General features: G+C 34.0%; 1 protein-coding gene across 1 annotated transcript in view; it reads right to left on the bottom strand.

The window, feature by feature from the left end:
* Window positions 1-20,758, bottom strand: part of LOC118183029 (allatostatin-A receptor-like) — an 888,863-nt gene that overhangs the window by 696,771 nt on the left and 171,334 nt on the right. Inside the window, exon 2 of the mRNA XM_085824290.1 lies at window positions 19,810-19,902. The gene's annotated coding sequence lies outside the window, so the exon portion shown is untranslated. The remainder of the gene's footprint in view (window positions 1-19,809; window positions 19,903-20,758) is intronic.

Raw genomic sequence — 20,758 nt, 5'->3', positions numbered from 1 at the left:
AATAAATGCTGTCGGATCAGCGAGTCATGATTAGACACCATCTGCCAAGTGGAAACAAATACCGTAAGGCTTACTATAGTTAAGGGCGGCAGTCCACTTGAGCAGCGTTCAGCAGTCCTATATACACAGTTTCAACGTTCTGAGGCTACTCGTTTTTGAGTTATGCGAGATACGTACGTACTTACATACGTTCGTAGAGACGCCACGAAAAATTCTCTTCAGATATCATTTTAAAGCAGTTTTATAACTTTTTTGGAGGAAACGAGTCTTTTATTCTGTCCTTACATACAGGTGTCACGCAAAAACATCGTTAAATTGCATTCGATAGCGGTCAAAATGGATATAATGGTCGCATATCACAAAAATCGCACACACAAAGATCAGCAACGAGGACGAGTAATTCTACTCAAACTGATGTCACTTAGCAAAAATATACAAGAAATCAAAATAAACACGGCATAGATGATTTATTCATGGGGTACACCTACGCTTGGTTATCATATTTATATTGAATTATTAAAAATAAAAATGCTGTTTTGCATCTGTTTTTGTTGTTACCAATCTCACTTGTCTGATAAAGGTCAGCACAAACTCACGACATTTATCCTGGCAATGAGTCAAACGCGCTCTTCGGTAAGGCAGTCAGCGTCGATAAGCACTATCCCGGGGCGGTTTACAACTTTTATAGTAAAACCTCGCTTCGAATATAATATTAAACAGAAATGTACATATTATGAAAATAACTTACGTATAAAATTAAAGGATAGTTCTGCTATATAATTCGTTTCCTTTAAAATGTCAATAATCTTCTACATATGCATTAATGGAATAGGAGTAGGATTTTACTTTAAGCAACTTATCTCGCAATATACACACATGTCCAAAAATTAAGGATAATTCGGAGTCACGCGGAAATCGAACTCTAAAATAAATATATCACCTGTAAAATGACTACACACATCTTCAAGAATCATATGCAAATTTCAGGAAGTAACCAGATGACACCGATGGTATGTCACAATGACGAGAGTGTAAGAGAGTGATATATAGGGAATACAGGCAAAGAAGTAAAATTATTCGTAGGCGCTTTATAAGTATTTCAGTGCAATAACCGAATAGTTATGACACAAAGGACACATTTGGATGATTTTTTACGTGGTAGAATTATCGGCCGTCTGGAATGTCGGCGTACCCAACTGGAAGTATCACACGAACATGGAATTGCCCAGAGTGTCATCTCCAGGCTCTGGCAACGATTCCAAGATGATGGTAATGTGAGTATACGTTACAGCACAGGTCGCCCCAGAGTTACAACGCCGAATGAGGACCGGGATTTGGCAGTTAATGCCAAAAGAAACAGGCGGAGCACAGCCTCAGACCAGTCTCGTCAGCTCTCTTCAGCCACTGGTACGACAATTTCAAGGCAGACCGTGTACAGACGCTTAGGGCAGATTGGTCCATATGCTCGTAGACCTGTCAGATGCGTTCCACTTACTGCAACTCACTGTCGCCTGCGGTTAGCCTGGAGTAGAGAGCATGCATTGTAGACAAGTGGGCTTGTGTGATGTTTTCCGACGAGTCCAGGTTTACCTTGCAGTCTGATTCTCGCCGTACTTTCATATGGAGAGCTCCAAGTACCCGTTACCACCAAGAAAATATCATTGAACGACACCGTTACGGTGGTGCAGGAGGGCTCCTTTGCGGTGGAATTATTCTGGGCTCCAGAACTGACCTGCATGTTCAAATCGGAACCATGATAAGCCAAATCTATCGCGACGTCATTCTGGAACAACATGTACGTTTGTTTCCGGGCGCCATTGGCGCACAATTTGTGTTTATGGATGACAACGCCCGTCCTCACCGTGAAAACATCGTAAACGAATGCCTTCAATCGGAGGATATCACCCGTATGGACTGGCCAGCATTCTCACCGGACTTGAATCCAGTAGAGCACATGTGGGACATGCTTGGCCGACGAGTTGCAGCCCGTCAACCTCCTCCTACATGTCTACCGGAACTTCGGAGAGCATTGCTTTTTAAGTGGTGTAATATCCCCCAAGATCATATCGACAATTTGATGCTCAGCATGCCTAGGCGTTGTACGAGCTGTATTGCATCGTCTGGGAGACACACAATTTATTAACAATCATACCAACAATGTAATATTGGTTTTTTGTAAATAGGTTTTTTTGTAATTTGCTCTAGGGAGAAAAATCGCTAATTTTTTAATAATATCAAACATATAGCATCTTTTTTTTTTTTTTTTTTTTTTTTGGCTCTTTACATTTTGTTTAATAAATAAGCTTTACAAATAAGTCAGATTTGTTTTGCTTCTAACTCTTCCTTTGCCTGATTTTGCGTTATCCTTAATTTATGGACATGAGTGTAATATTGCCATACATTCGATTAATCGAAAAATGCAGTACCGTTTTTGACAGTGACAGAATCTTATTAAAATGACTTGATAGATGAGGAAAATATCAGTACAGATATCTTTTATAACATGCCACACTCGTAAGGAACTAATTTATTCCACGTAACTCTGATAACTTGAAAAGATTTCTTTTATCCAACTTCAGAAGTGCTCAGCCTCGAGGGAATTCATGAAGCGAAACTGTCTCGCGTGTCACACATGGTTACATGTACTCGCGGTGAAACTAAAAACGACGTGAGAAAATTAATTTGTTACGTTGCCTTATATTTAATAAATTTCCTTTTCCCGGATGAGTTAAGAAAAGTGCTTGATGTAAAGCAGTGTGATAAGTTTTCATTAACAAATACTTCCACAGTTATTATTGATGCATCTTACTGCACTTTTAATTTTATTGCCAAGATGAGATAAGCTTAATTATGATTAACAACTTTATTTAAATTTTAGTAGGAATCGATGCTTTACGGAGACAGTGTTTTAGTAGTAGTCGAAAGGAACAAAACTCGTGATTAATAACGTCAAAATTGTTTTAATTTCGGATTTCAATGTGCGTAATTTAAGTATCTGAAGCATTTAAAACAATTTAAAATTTATTTTACAATTTGTTGAAAATAACGATAAAATACACTCACGTGCAAAACTAAGGTCTATCAGCAACCCCTATACCGACAATGTTAAATTGGTTAGTTTCGGTGTACCTTTTCTCAAAATCTGCTGTAGATATGAGCTTGAAATTTTTTGTGTAATTAAAGTATACCTACTTGATTATACTGAAATGAGCTTTTGAAACATTTTGAATTTTAGAGTAATTTACAGAAAACTTTGTTAGGCATGGTAAAATTTAGCACTTTTCTCTTTCTCTCTCTCTCAAACACACACACACACACACACACAAAAAAAAAAAAAAAAAAAAAAAAAAAAATCTGAAATGTTTCAGATTTTAAATTACGTCCAAAGGGGCGTTTTTTAACATTTAGTGTTACCTTTCTTTATTAAATATCATGTTCCTCGCACTTAAACCATAAGATCCAGTGCAACAGCAATATCGCAAAATAGTTTTAAAACGAGCATATCTTTAGAATTTCCAATACAGAGACTCACGCGCTGGAGATAAAAATGTTTTTTCTGCACAACGTTGCCATTGATCGCTTTGAAATCCTTGAGTTTGTTAATCAAAAATTCGTCAAAGTTTTAAAAAATAGGAAATCGATCATAAAACAAATTTCAAATTTCAAATTTGGTCTTCCACATGCTCATATTCGTTGGAGGATTACGTTATTCAAAATTCGATGATTCTATGTACCGTTATTTTATGACAATGTGAGAAATATGCATACATTTACGCAGATTTTCATTATTTAATTTCTTCAAATATAATGCAGGACTCTAACATTTTATGGCAACAGTTTGAAAAGTGAACCGACATTTATCCGTCCGACGCAAAATGCCAAAACGAAACTAATAGTCCTTCGGGATTCAAATCCCTTTGGACTAAAAAATTATTTTTTTAGTTTATCACAAAAAGCTCATTTCAGTAAATATTACGAAACCTAATAAATAAGCCGTAAAAATTTTAGATACCTGTGAGCACTAGTTCCTGAGAAAAGGTACATCGAGTATAAAAAAAATCCCGTTTGGTAAAAAGTCCTCATTGGTCAAAGCAGTAGATGACAAATTAAAACTAGATTTTTTTACAGTTCTAATTTTCATAGAGATTAAAGAATGGTATTTTTAGAAAGACAAAAGTGTAGACTATTTGAAAATGCAAAAATCCGAAATCACAATTTTTTGAAAATTTTTGGGTTCCAACAATCTTTAAGAGAATTTTTCACGTTATTTGAAATTCTTGAAACGCTAAAGAACAGATTTTAATGAAATTTGGTGCGAATATACATTAATAGTAGAAAAAAAGATGTACACTGCGAAAAAAAATGGGACAGTTCTATATCTCCCGTTCTCCTAGGCCGATTGACCAAATTCAACTTTCGTTTCAAATTCAAAATTTCGACTCAAATTATGCCAAACTGCCAAGTTTTGCAAAAATCGCACTAGCAATTTTTAGAAAATTAGGTCTCAAAATTTTAGCTTCTCTCAGTGTTAATTGAATTGGATATATTTTTATTAACATCTCTTTTTTAAAAAAGCTTACTTGATTTCTTCTTTCAGAAGTTGAAATTTAGGCTTAATCCAAGTATAATTCGCCCATTTTTTATTATTTATTTTCAAAATTTGTGTTTTAAAATATTTTTTATAAATTTTTCTGAAATTTTTTAACCTATAAAATTTTTAACAGCCTCTTAATGTAGATGTATTTCTAGGCACACCTGCAAAAGAAATTTTTTTTTTTTTTTTTTTTCGAAATTTATAAGATATATGTGAAATTACATATTGGCGCGTTTTGAAATTTGGCATCTTTTTTTGAGCGATAATAACGCCAAATGCTTTTTACTCACTTTGTTAAAATTACTTGAGAAAAAATATTAATTAAAAAAATATATACTAAAACCCAATATTAAATATTTCGTGATTTTGCTCTTGAATTTTATGTGGCATCAAGTGCAAAAGAAGCCATGCTTAGTAACAAAGATAAAAAGATAAAAACAATTTTTACGATAGCAGGAGTAAATGTAAGAGCAGATTCGTAACTTCAGCATAAAATACTTAAACAATCAAATGGTGCGACTTTAAAATTTCAACACTTTTCTATTTTCTTTTTTTAAAATTATTTTTTCATTTTATTCATGACATGGAAATTGCTTGTTGGAAATATTATCTGGTTTCATCGTTAAAAGCAATAACAGCAGACGAAACGTTATGGAATTCTGAACGTTAGTGAAATTATCTATTTCAAGCTGTATGGAAGTATACTACTAATATCTAAAATTAATATTGTTAAAAATAAACATAAATTTATGCACTTTTTTCTAATATCTTTTTTTTTTGTAATTATACGTTTAAGAATTATATTATCTACAAGAAGGTAGGTGAACAAAACTACCATTATATCAATAGACTATTAACACGCAAATTTTATTCGTAGCTTGAAATTTATATTCAGGAAAACGTAAAGTTTATTAAATAAATTAGCGTGTTGTGATAAAATAAATTTTTATGAATGAATTCTAAAATGAAACCCACTATTCGACTTCCAGATGTTGAAAAGAAATCAATAATCATAATAAATCTTAACAGTGAAATTTTTTAAGGGATTAACTTTTCTTACTATAAAATTATAACGGGAGAAATGACAGACGTTCAAAATATCATGAGAAGGAAATGTTATTAAAACTCGACATAAAGGAAAACGGATACAGACTTCCCCAGCCAGTTATACAAAAGAATAAGCAAAATTATTTTGTGCAAAAGTAAACTGAAATGCTAAAAGGCGGAAACACTGCACCAAATAATTAGACTGAATGCGATTAAATATCGGATTTTTCTTTAATTTAATAAATTTAACTCACTGTTTTTTCATAAATAAAATATTCTAATAATGTACCTGGTGATCAAAAAGTCAGTATAAATTTGAAAACTTAATAAATCACGGAATAATGTAGATAGAGAGGTAAAAATTGACACACATACTTAGAATGACATGGGGTTTTATTAGAAAAGCAATAATTAGAAAAGCAATAATTAGCATAACAAATTAAGACAAAGCAAAGATGATGTTCTTTACAGGAAATGCTCAATATGTTTACCATCATTCCTCAACAATAGCTGTAGTCGAGGAATAATGTTGTGAACAGCATTGTAAATCATGTCCGGAGTTATGGTGAGGCATTGGCATCGGATGTTGGCTTTCAGCATCTCTAGAGATGTCGGTCGATCACGATACGCTTGCGACTTCAAGGCAAACCCAAAGCCAATAATCGCACGGACTGAGGTCTGGGGACCTGGGAGGCCAAGCATGACGAAAGTGGCGGCTGAGCACACGAACATCACCAAACGACGCGCGCAAGAGATCTTTCACGCGTCTAGCAATATGGGGTGAAGCGCCATCCTGCATTAAAATCGTACGTTCCAGCAGGTGTTTATCAGCCAGGCTGGGGACGATGCGATTCTGTAACATATCGGCGTACCTCTCACCCGTCACGGTAGCAGTTACAAAACCAGAATCACGCATTTCCTCGAAGAAAAAAGGCCCGATAACAGTAGATGTAGTAAATCCAACCCATACTTTTGAACTTTTTTTTTTGGTTCTAATAAAACCCCATGTCATTCTAAGTATGTGTGTCAATTTTTACCTCTCTATCTACATTATTCCGTGATTTCTGAAGTTTTCAAATTTATACTGACTTTTTGATCACCCGGTATCTCACGAACAGTGCAAGGTTTTCTTTAGTCGAAACAATAAATTCGCAAAACCTTAAACATGAGCAAAGTTAAAATTAGAATTAAATGAAATTAATAGCTGTCACAATATATACTACTATCTATTTTTTAAAGCCGATGAAAAAACAGTTTGCGTTCTTTAAACTGGCAATATTAATAACTAATTTTCCAAGAAGGACTGAAGATTTTTTTATTACCTACCACTTATTTTATAAATTAACCAAAAACGGGCTTTTAACCTCGAAATGTGAATTCACGTTGATTAATTATAAACGGCGAACCACTTTTCTAATTGTTGCCACTAAATATATACAATTTGTAAATATTTTTTTCCTAAAGGGACATTAGACCTAATGCTCTCGAAACATGTATCTACATGTAAATCAAAAAAAAAAAAAAAAAAAAAAAAAAAAAAAACTCTTTTTTAGACATAATCTAAAATCTCATAGATTTCACATTTTTTTTTTTTTTTGTTTATGCTTGTTTTTGTAGCCCAAAAAGGGCTATTTTACACAAAATGAGATTTTCCGTCGATTCACAATAAATGGCTAATAACTTTCCAAATTGCGGCAACTAAATATTAGCGTCCTGTATTATTCTGAATTACTTTTAAGGACATTAAGTAATAAAGATTTTCTAAGTATGTATGTATGTATGTTCTTCGGCCTGTGAGAAAACAAATGTAGCTACAGTCACCAAATTTTGAATAACGCAGTCCTCCGCCCAAAAATGTAGACCTGGAAAAGCGAATTTTGAATTTTGAATTTTATATTTCATATGTTATTACATTTTAATTAACAAACTCAGCGGTTAGAAAGCGAGTACAGGCAACTCTGTACAGAATAAAAGAATTTTATTATCTTTAGCACGCGAGGCTGTCTTTTGCAAACTCTAATGATATGCTTGTTTTTAAATATTTCCTGATTTTCTTGTTGCCTGTTGCAATTTTACTTGGCGTGTTTTCGTAGCAAGCGGACAACGTGATACTTAATAAACAATGTTAACACACGAAATGTTAATAATAAAAGAAAAAATCTGATGTGTACACCACATGACTTCCTTGTACGGAATATTAAATTATAAGCATTTTTCTTGCATGTCATTTAAACTTATTGGATTGAATTAAATCTACTTCGCCGACACCGCATAAACCACAATAGAATAAATGCATTCTTTAAAATTCACTCTCTTTATTTACTATGGCACTAGATTCTGGCAATCTGGCACTAGATTCACTTAACATTATTATATTTCGTTTATATTATAACTCATAATGCACAAAATTTATATCATTTAAAGAATAGAATTATCTAATCGTTGCCACATGTTCTATTCAAATACTATAATAAAGCTAGAATGATGTATAAAAGAAATTAAACAAACAAAACAAAAAAGAAACACTTTTTCACAGACGATTCAGTATTTCTCATTCAATTAATTCGGTTCTCACTTCGCGAGAAGGCAAAAATACATAAAAACTCATATTATCTATATCAAAAATTACCAAGTTAATCTTAAACATTTATTTCCTCGAAAAAATTCCAGAAAGGATAAAGCATGATTTAATTAGCAATAATAAATGAAGGCGTTATCTTTGTTGTTGCGAAGCTAAGTTTCTCTAGATTGGCAACAAATCCACTAGTCTGCTGTTTCAAATGTAAACAATCAATGACCGCAATAAAAAAAAAAGGCTTACCGGCACTCAAACAACTTTAAAATTTTTGGTAATTCTAAAATTATTGCATACAGATTTACTAAAGGCATAAAAACCTGAACCGGAAGATTAAAACTACATAATTCAATCATTTTTAAAGCAAAAAATGTACAATTTACGAACATATAAGAGTAAAGAAACTGAGATCACTGAGCCGGGTAGCAGAGTGTATATGTATATAAATATATTTATATACGTTTGGTGCGGCCGATTGCAACCAAAATGCGAGGTGCACATCTACATGTTATAGCAGTCCTATATACAAAATTTCAACTTTCTGAGGCTACTCGTTTTTGAGCTATGCGAGATACGTAAGTACATACGTTCGTACAGACGCCACGAAAAATTCTTTTAAAGCACTTTTATAGTTTTTTTGGTGGAAAAGAGTCTTTTATTCTGTCCTTACCTACAGATATCACTCAAAAACATTGTTAAATTGCATTCGATTGCGGTCAAAATGGATATTTTCTCTGAAATATGCTGCCTGAAACTTTTCGCGATTACAGTACTTACTTTTTATTTCGTACAAGGAAGTAAAAATGGAAAGCTTTGTTAATAAAAAATTCGTTCAATTGTTACAAAATATGAAATCGATAAAAAAAAAAGAATTCCAAACTTCAAATTAAGGCTTCCAGATGTCCGTATTCCATGGAAAATTACGTTATTCAAATTTTGATGGCTCTAGGTATCGTTCTTTTATCACACTGCGAGAAACATACATGCATTTATGCAGACTCTTCATTATTTAATTTCTTTAAATGGCTCTAATATTTGGTGGGAACAATTTGAAATTGAACCGATTATGTCGGTTCAATTTCAAATTTGCGACCAAATAGTGAACCAACGCAAAATGCCAAAACGAAATTAGTATTCCTTCTGGACAAACTGTCCTGTTGGACTAAAAATTAAAGGAGTTAGGTTTTAAAGTTTTTTACATATACATTATATATATAGAGTGTGTGTGTGTCCTTAAAGTCCTTGAACAACTTTATTCTGTGACTGTGAGCCCCCTTTAAATAATTGTGCTGTAAAATTGTTATGCCTTTATTATAGGTATGTCAACGTTTTTCCCAACAACTATTATGGCTAACTAATGTGAGGAACTGGGGGTCCAAAAATATTCATATCAGAAAGCAATCGAAATGACACAGCCCGAGAGTGAATGCTTACTGTGGGATTTTCCACAACCAAATTTTAAGACCATTTTCCGTCAATAAACACAGAATAACAACTCGAATGTAGTCCCATACATTGATTAATTACATTTGTAATATAATACAGTTGGAGGACAGTTGGAAACATACACTTGGAAGACCGTCAATCAGAGATCATTTTGAGATTTGAGAGCTTCTGTTACATATGTCACTTGTCACAAGAATTTTGAACCTTCCTTGTGAAAGTATGGCTTTCATCACAAGTATAAGTTATTCCATTTCCAAACAACAAGCTGTTAAATTTAGTTAAAGACTTTGTGGACACCTTGCATGGGTGATGCATGTGTGTGTTGCTCGTGAGTATATGAGCGCGTTCATGGGAGTATTATTAATTAAAAATGCATAGAATGCATTTCATTAATGTTGGAGTTATGCAGTATTTGATTACAGAACCCAGATTATATAATATTCTAGTTCCAAATAATTACAGGTGCAGATATATAATAGCAGATTTTTCTGTACTAATAAGACAGGAAATATGTGCAATCAATATTTTAACCCTCTGACTATGTAATCCCGCGGTTTTCATAGGCAACGAGGCTGGATTTGCATAGTTCTATGATTTCAGAGGGAATTTTTCCAATTGCTTTATTTTCTTGGATTTCCCACTTTTCCTGATTCGATATGGTTATTCCAAGTCTCCTTTTGTACGGTTTATAGATGTTAAAAATTTTATTTTGTCCATTAGATGGTAATACTAGTCCTAATGTTTGGTGTAAAATATTTGAAGAAAATAAACAAAGAATGGTCATAAATTTATTATAGTCCATTTATGTTGATAATATTTATTTACATGCATTATTATGCTGATTCATAAGATTCAGAAAGACACAATATGAATTTAAGAAAATTCTATGTTTGAACATTAATTAAAACATAAACTTGCTTTTTTCAGAATAAATTGTTTAACATTCGTATTCTCAAACATATATGTATAACAAACACAGAATAAAAATTAAAAATACCTTTAAACAAATATATTTTCACAGATCCCCGCAGCCAGAAAAGTATAAGCGCTGGCTTCCTTTAAAAAATTTTCATTTTTTTTTTTTTCAAAATCTATCCAATTTTTTTTATAAAATTGCTAAATCTTAAAAGGTTTGAATACAAAAGTAAAAGTATAAGCAAGAAACAAACAAAAAAAATCGTATAGCTTTAGAAATTAAAAAAGAAAAAATAAAGAACTGCGAAATGAATTTATTGAGAAAGAATCGCATGTCACAAGGTTTATATAATTAAAAGCAGAGTGAATCATGCCATTACTCACAAAAAATCTTTCCAAATCAAATTATATGGTCTTCTATCGAATTAACTACCAAATATACGGTGTTTCTTGTTACCCCGTCGCAAAAACTCAGTAGCATATTTATTTTTAACGTACTGGAGTTATTTAATCAAACCGACTATCAGATTACTTGCAGTGTTACAAAAAAAGAGTCTTGCATGCCTTATGTTTTGCATCCTTTTCTTTCTATTTTATCGCATTTCACTAGCTAAGTTTATACCTGAACGTTTTCTAAAATATAAAACTTAAGATAGGGCCATATGGTGTATCTTGCTGAAAAACCGAAATGCATAAAGTAAATACTGCTGTACTAATGTTTAATATGAGTAAACTGGACAACTAAATATTTCTAGCTTTTCTTATTGCTTAATAAGAAAAGCTGGATTACATACTACATTATCATTATCTTTACAAGGGCACAGCCCCGATCCCCCCCTCCAGCTGGCAAAAGCCGGCCGTGTGTTCAAAAAATGGGATTGGCCAGAAAAAAACAAATAAAATCCAAAATATGAGTATCAGTGCCGAATTCCAATTCTATCTTTGTTCGTATATATAATTTTCATTATTGTCCCTGCAAAAATTATATGTTACAAGTATACATCTGCATTTGGATATATACACTGCTCAAAACATTTAGGAGATATTGTGAGTTCGGTATGAATAATCATATAACTGACAACGCTTTTAACAAAAATGAAATAGAAGAAGATATAATATCCAGACGTTAAGCTTTTGGTGTGACAGCTGAAGTACGTGCAGACCCAGACCGGAGAAGGGTTTAAAGAACCCTTTATTAAACTCTTTAAAATTCCCAATGCGTCGACTTGACGCTAACAAACTACGCCTCGCTCGGGTGGTAACTCAACTAACAAGAATTAAAATTCAAAGATATTAACAAAACAGAAGAATTCCTCCCCAGGGCTCAGATAATCCTGTTACTAAAACCGCGTCGAAGTTTCATGACAGCAAAATAATAGCTGTTACCCCTCTTTAACCAGCAATAAATGCAGAATTAGAAACTCACGCTACAAAAGTACAGTGCTTGCCCACACTTTCTAACTTTATTATACTGCATTCTATTGTGAGCACATGTGGCAATATCTTTGAGTACAATTCCAGAATTCTGATATATTTCCTTTGATGAGAATAAAATTTATTAACTGAGTTCCCTTCTAGAACTCAGTATTTAAAAGCTTTACTCCTCATGGTAGAATTTGCATTCCTTCACGCGCGCTACCAAATTTAAATATTCTGGCATTGGCAATTAGAGGCATGAAGGCTTATAAGAAAGAAAGTATAAACTTAATTGGTTATTCAAAATAAATATAAATTCCTACAAGGTTAAAAAGGAAAACTATAACCTTTACAAAACTGAGAATATGCGTATGTTGTCCGTGACGTGAAAGTTACGCTTTTTAGATAAGGAGTGAAAAGTGACCCACGGCATTCCTTCAGTAAGGGGAGATTAAAAGCAATTGACACGCGTTGAATGTTTTGTAACTGAGAATACGATGTTTCAGCAGCATGGCTTCGCTAAGTCGGTAGCCTGGCATACCATCGGTCGTTTAGAAGCAGGTCAAATGCAATCCTTTGTAGCGGAAGCGTTAGGTTTTATCAAAGTGTCATTTCTAGACTAAGGAATCGGTTTTTGGAAACTCGAAATGTTGGCCGAAGATCGAGACAATATCCCACGCCTGCAACAGCACAAAATGAGGATAGGTATTTAACACTAAAAACCAGAAGTAACCGCAGTATGAACTCCCCTTTCTTGCAGCACCATCTTCAGAAGGTACCAGAGTTTCGGCTGAAATTGTTCGAAATCGACTTCGCCATATGGGTTTGTATGCTTGTAGACTTATGGTTTGTGCTTCGTTGACCTTACTAAACCACCTTGCTGCCCGTAGAAGGTGAGCACAGAAGCATTTCAGATGGGTGCGAGATAGTTGGAGCAACGTGTTGTTCACGGGCGAGTTCCACTTTAGAGTACAACCATAGGCAATAGGCCGATTTTCATTTGGTGAGAAGCTGGTACACGGAATATAGCATTTGTGCATGAAAATATACGATATTGACGGAGGTGAAGTGATTGTCTGGGCCGTATTTCTATCAATGACCACACCGGCTTGCACATGATAAGGAATAGAGCTCTAAAGGCTTCGCAATATAGGGATGAGACCCTCAGACCTATTGTGGTCATTTACGATGCAGCAGTCGGGGATGAATTCGTTCTGTTGGACGATAACGCCACGCCACATCGTGCTCAGCTAGTAGAAAGTTTCATTTTAGAAGAAAAAGAAGTTTGGAATGCTGGCCAGATCGGCCGGCATGTTCCTCAGATATCAATCCTACAGAACATGTTTGAGACATTTTAGGGAGGAGGGTTGCCAGCCGCTTATCACCACAAGAAACAATTCAACAGTTTGAAAGCTGTCTTCTACATAAGTGGCATATAATACCTCAGTCCCTCATTGACAATGTCATTGATTCTATGGCTGATACGTGTGCGACATTGCTTTAGTCAGGTAAAACCATACTTCTTATTGAAACACATTTCTATCTGAGAATTCGCGTTTTTTGCGTGTTTGCGTAATATTTTTGAGTGCGTAAGGTTCGTAATAGATAAAATGCACAAGTCCGATAATAGGTTAATAAATTTTATTCTCATCAAAGGAAATATATCAGAATTCTGGAATTGTACTCAAAGATACTGCCACATGTGCTCACAATAGAATGCAGTATAATCAGTAGTTACACTTCAAACTACTAAAACGTTAAATACAACGAAATGCAAAGCGCATCTAAAGAGAAAGCTACCTCGGATATCTCAGTTTACGAGGAACTAAACAACTCGCAACTACAATAACTAAGCAACTGAGAGCAGATGCTCTCTCTTGGACTTAAATAGTTTTCAACCGGCCTCGAGATATTTCTAGTACTTTCTGCTTCTCGAAATTACTAGAAACTAATAAGAGGGTGGAATTACGGTTGCAGTTAACGTAGTGGTCAATTACATTTATTCAATTTCAATACAAATTGCTGAGATACCCATTTACTCAATGTTAAATGCAGGTACCACTGCATTCTTACTTCTCCGGCATAGCTTTTTCTTAAAATTTGTCTCGCGCTACATTACACAGAAAATTACAACAATTTTAGTCATATTTCTACCAAAAATTATCTATCTAAGCACAAAAATTCGTAACATTATGCATAAATGGTGCGATTTTTATTTGCCGACAAATATCGTCAATAAAATGTAATTATTCCTTGTTTGTTGCTTCGTTTTCTTTTCTTATAACTAATACCTATACATCGTGTATCAGTCACCAAAACATTGACTAATCTGCAGTTTACATCCAAAATCATAATATCCTCTAACTATTTCGAGCAGAGTACATCAAGTTATCCTGCCTTTAGTTTCTCAACCGTTTGTCATAGAAATTATTTTATTATTAGCGTATTTATTTATCATTATTTTAATATTAACGATAAAAAATCGCAGATGAATTCTGTAAATAGAATTGTTGCGTACGTACACCCGTACGTACGCAACGTAACAGATTGAATGCGCGCAGGTCCGATGATAGGTTAACACAATTCATTTTTATTAAATAGAAACATTTCAAATTCTGGCATTTTATACAGAAATACTCGTACAGGTGTTCACAGTATCACGGAAGTTAGTTTTTAGTATTTACGCTTTAAACTACTAAGAACGGTAAACAAAACGCAAAGTGAAGCGCACCTAAAGAAAAAGCTACAGTGGTGGCCAAAATTACAGAAGAATAAAAAGACTATGTCTCCAACGGCCAGCAGAAGTGATCTGAATGATGCTGGTGTTTCTGTCAGTTCAAGAACAATCAGGAGAAGATTAACAAATGTTGGACTGAGAGGTAGAATTCCACGAAAAAAGCCTTATCTTAATTTTCAGCAACGAAAAAAAAAGACTACAGTGGGCAAAGGAACACATTAATTGGACAGATGATCAGTGGTCTCAAGTTATATGCAGTGATGAAACTAAGATATCGTTATTCGGTAGTGATGGGCAAAAATATGTTAAGACGTAGAATAGGAGAAGAGCTACACCCTGACTGTCATTCAAGCAACTGTGAAGAACCCAGTTAGTGTTATGATTTGATCATGCATGCCAGCAGAGGGTATGGGTCGCCTTCATGCCATCGATGGGACACTGAATGCCAGAAAATACATTGACACTATTCTAGAACCAAAACTTCTACTTTCCATCAGAGATCCCTTTCCCAACAATGCTTCGTTTATTTTTCAGCAGGATTCTGCTTCTTGCCACACGGCCAAAATATCGAAAGATTGGTTTCGTACAAAGAGCATTAAATTCTTGTCATGGCCCAGGAAACAGTCCTGACCTCAATCCTATAGAAAATTTGTGGCACCGTTTGAAAACTCTTGTCCGAATAAGGCGCTCAACAAATAAAAGGGAACTAATTGAGGCTATAATTATTTCCTGGCATCATGTAATAACGAAAGAAGAGTTTAAAACTCTTGTCAGCTCAATGAAACGTCGATGTGAAGCTGTAATCAAAAATAAAGAGTACCCTACTAAGTACTGATAACTCACTGCAATCATCACTATCTAATGTATATCCATAACTATTATTGTTTAACTTTTTGTATTGCGAATAATTGAATTTTGTGTTTTGTATTGAATTCAGTAATAAATTCTCTTTAAAATGACATATATACAAGTTTGCATTTTGTGAAACGTAACGTTTTCTATAAGCATACAAAGTTCAAAAACATAAAAATTTCCAAAAGTGTCCACAATTTTTGCCACCACTGTATATAGAGAAAGCGGAGACAGTTGACGTTGAACTAATAACTCGTAGCACAATAAATAAACAACTAACTGAAAGCAGATGCTCTCTCTTCGGCCTTGTATAGTTTTCTACCAGCTGCTGAGATATTTCAAATACTTCCTGCTTCTCGAAATTATTGGAAAGCAATACGAGTGGCATTACGGTTACAACTAATATAATGGTCAGTTACATTTATTCAATTTCAATACATATTACGGTGATACAGGGACCAGTCGCCAAGTTTGGCGACTTTCGGAGATTTCTCGAAAATTTGGAAACAAAAAAAGTCGCCGAAATGATAGTCATCTTGATGCTATTACGCCAATTTACCTAGATACCCATTTACTCAATGCTAAATGGATTTTACCCTATACTCGCATAGCTTCCCTATTTTACGTTGCATTGCACAAAAAAATACAACAATTTCATGTATAATTCGACAAAATCTATATACCTAAGTACAAAATTCGTAACAGAATTATTTAAATTACTATTCCCATTAAACTGTATGCTAAAGTAATGACGCTTTTTAGCGCATTAATTATTACATCCAATTTATTGTATAAAAACTTATTTCTTAATTACACTTTATGGACATTTATATTAAAGTGAGGGTAAAGTATTTTAATCATCCGGGCTGCTCAGAAAAATTCGCAATAAGCTTGCTAGTATTGTATTTAAATTGCTAAGAAGCCTTCGCTTTAGTTTTGCATGACTTTACTACTAACAAATTTCGGACATTACATTAAGAAATTGCAACAATCGTTTCCAAAAGTTAGTAGTAAAATATTTAATATCGAAACAAACACTTCAACAATAAATGTTTTATATCAATTTATTAGAAAATTTAATTAATGGAAAACTATTTTAGTATAAAGGAATCAATTTGCATATAGAAAATCAATTTGCATAATGAAAGAAATAATCCTACGCATGCTTCCATATATATGTTAAAAATCTAACCTTAAAATGTAATTTTACGAAAGTAAGCTATCATCCGAAAAAAAAGGAGTTTTACCAAAAATCCTTCTACTTTCAAACCGGGTTCAGGATGATCTCAGTTTCCATTCTCAATATCCATCGATTTTTTTAAATAGAATAAAAAGTTTATCTAAAGAAAGTTTCATCTCATCTAAAGAGATGATATTTTTCTTCTAAAAAACAGCCACTGTTAGGGAAAAGCCGTCAAAGCTGTCTGCTTGCATATTTGATTTAATTCTGGATGCATAGTTTTTGGCATTCAGTAAAGAAAGAGTGCGTGAAGAAATTTAAAATGCGCTGTAATCAGCATAGGGACAGGGGAATATCACGTTAGTTTTTCAAGTTTGATGGACGTGAAAAGTGTTGGTTTTATCTCACTAACAAGTTCAGAGAATATGGCTCATTATTTTAAAGAATTCATTATCAACATTAAATCAACATGTATTTGTTCAGCTATGATGAAAGCACAATCAAAGGAAAAATAAAATACACTTGTATTTTGTATTCTTAAACGGGCACAAGCGTAAGAAAACAAGGTTCTTTTCTGTCAACATGAAGCCATTTAGCGCCAAACATAAATTGTGGCATGAAACCTAACTAGATGTTGGCAGTCCTAATGATAAATAAAGCTTCGTGAAAATAATTGTAGGTTATTAGGAAGCAGGAGAGATGAAAAATGAGCAATGTTCTCGCCGGGACTCGAAACACGGACCTCTCGAAAACGCATCGAGTGCTGACCAATACACCAGGATGGCATGCTAAGAAGGCAGAAGAAATATCTTATATACCCCCTTTTAAAGGGCGACTGGGGATCGGGGTACCTAATCGCCAAATCCTGGTGGTGGAGAATCATCATCCAACACCTTTTTTTTTTTTTTTTTTTTTTTTTTGTTTTTGTTCGAGCCCCACTTGTAGGGTCGTTTTCTGTCTTTCCACATAAACTAACTTAGATTCTACAATGAACCTGGCAAATTCTCGCACGGGCGTGAATAAATACCAGCACAGAAGAAGGTGAAAATAATCCTTTATTAAATTCAAATAGTTAACAGAAAGGCACGATCTTCGTGCGTTACAATGGCATCGTCAACTTGAGGTGAAACTAAAAACGTAGAATATAATTCCAGTCAAAATCTAAAATAAGTAGTGCTGGATAGCACGTAAGTTACGCCTAACAGGTTGACTCACAAAAACCTAACAGGCGTGATGAAAATCCGAAATGGCCAAGAGGCAGACTAGCGTAACAGCGAAACAACGACGATACATGCTCTGGCTAGCGAAAACATAAACATGCTCTGAATAAATTCAGAGATTATATACGCACTTCGCTTAACTTTAAATTTACATCCTGGCGAGAAAATGTGAGGGGAAGTTGAGAAGTTCAGTAAAGATATCAAACTTAAAATAAATTTGTTATGCAAAATAAGGGAAACCCCACAGAATAACCATTTTATTTGTAACAAACTTACTATACATAATGATAAACGTGTGAGTACAGCCTTGGCAATTCCGATTTTGTTACGCCAAAAAGATCACTGTGTTCCGCCCATGTACACAGCAATTTATTTTCGCTTAAAAATGTATCATAGAATTGCATAAATTCGGCACTGCAACACAAGAAAATTTATGACAAATGTTCGATGTTCATTCTTCCTGCTTCTTTGCAACGCCAACTTTGCATAGCTATTGCTGATATGAACTAAACAGACGACATGATTTGGCTGTTTGACGCACATTTGGTGAATAGAACCCATTAACAAAAAAGCCACCACAAATAATTATTGTTGTTGTGACTAATTTCGTTTGTTTCACATCAGAACAATCCCACGAAAGTCATCGCGGCGATGAGTGCTACAGTAAGAATGTCTTTGGCAAGAGCCTTTGAGCACCATGTAAGTGATAGTACGATTTTGCCCAGTTCCACCCAAGTTATTAGGGAGAGCATGCCGGGGAATGTGTCCGAGGGTCTCCCATTCTTCTTCCACAACTAGCAATCTACACGAAAGGACTTTTGGCTCACCGTATATTTAGAGTTACTCCATGAAGCAAATACACTATACATTTAAAACATCCATGCCATCTCCAGGATTTTAATAAGAGCCGTTTTGTACGGTAGTCAGATTCACTAAGCACTATTATAAGGTATTTCTCACACTTCCCTAACGTGCCTTCATGGTGTAACGGTAGCACACTGGGCCGGTATTCCAGAGGTCCGTGGTTCGATTCCCGGCGAAGGTGTTTGCTATTTTTCATCAGTCTTGCTTCCAAAAAATCCTAATGTCTCTACACTGTCGCGTTTGGGTGGCTTTACAAATAATAATAATAATAATAAAATATACAAATTGTATGATTTTCTTGATAAAAAGCTTCTTATTATAAATATCAACTCTTTAAATTTCAATATAGAATGTTAATAAATTTCTACAGTCTTAGTATGGAGCATGAAAAGAAGTTCATTCTCAACATAATCGACATAAATGAATTACTTTTACAATTGTGTAAGCACTAGACTTTTAAAATAGTTTTGAAAACACTAAAAACGCAGCTTAAGATATTTCATAACAAACTATGAATAAAATATTTATGAACTAAATAAAGTGAACCTAGTTTATAAGGTATTTTTTCCCTCCTTCCAGCATGCCTTCGTGTTATAACGGTTGGCACACTCGGCGCGTATTCAAGAGGTCCTGGTGAGGGCATTGCTTATTTTTTATATACTTCTGCTTCCAAAATACTAATGAGTCTAACAGAAGTTATTAAGATTACCAGTATTTAATCTATAAATGTAGACTTTTTTTCCTAGCTTAAATTTTAACTCTTAGTTTCCAGTTATGTGAAATTCCCGAAAGTTTAGCAATATATCAAAAACAACTTTTAATAAACACGCTTCATTCCCTTAACAGAAATAAATTAGGTGAATTGAAATTAATATTTAAATACCAATTAATAATAGAAGCCTAGCGTAAAATCGTAAAAGCTAAACATAATCTTCATGTTTGCTTTGAAAGCTAATTAATTACCTTGATCAGTTGTCAGATGAGTTAAGATCATTATGTCAACAGCGGCGCCTTAGACGGTTTCGTCCATCTCTTACAGCTGGCCAGAAAGCAAATCTGGAATAAATATAATTTCATATTATTATTCATGTCACTTTAATTTGTCACTGACAATGCAAAATACAGTTGGATTAGAAATCATTAACTCAAAGATCATATAAATTTAGTTAATCTTACTAGTCTTTAGTTTCAGTGTATCTAACAGCAAAATACTTCGCATATAGCAAATCTAGTGAAGCGTCATGGAGCCTGTGAATCCCTTTGAAGTATTGGCATTCAAAGTAAGACTAGCAGGATGTTCAAAATTGCACTGTATATTTAAAACTAGAGAAAAATCCCCCGAAAAACGTATGGGAATTATCAAAATAAATGTTATTGAAATCATCGTGGTTTGAACCTACATTTTCATGTTCAGGATCGTATCAGCAGGACTAAAGTGAGGAAATCCAGTAGGTTTTTCACAATTTGTGTGAGACGAGAACAAATATTTCACTGATTATTTACATACGGGTTGTTTACTTGAAAACTCAGCACATTGTTGCTTATACACATTACATCGCTTGCAATTTTTTCTTTTAAAAACTACGTATGAATAAAACTAAGCCAGAAAAAAGAATAAAAGCGTTTAATTTAAATTTATTCTTCGATAATTGCCAATGGGTAAATAACAAATAAGTCTGACGTTTTTACTAATTTGCTTCCTTTTTTATTTCCTTATTAGTTGCTCAATTAATTTAAGTATTCAGAAAATCTGGTTCTGATCTGAAAATGTGCAGGAAACTGCACTGATTCGACTACGAGGAATTAAAATACATCTTCGTTTTTGGTTTGTTTGATTACGACAAAGCACTCGAGGGCTATCTGCCTAAAGGGAGGGATGCCTTCGTAGAGGAACTTCTAAGGAAAATGCGTA

This window comes from Stegodyphus dumicola, chromosome 9, assembly GCF_044657685.1.
Source record: "Stegodyphus dumicola isolate Sdum_Otavi_A_Nest chromosome 9, ASM4465768v1".
Classification (NCBI taxonomy): Eukaryota; Metazoa; Arthropoda; class Arachnida; order Araneae; family Eresidae; genus Stegodyphus; species Stegodyphus dumicola.
Note: the sequence above shows the minus strand (reverse complement) of the source record. Positions and strands in the feature narration are given on the sequence as shown.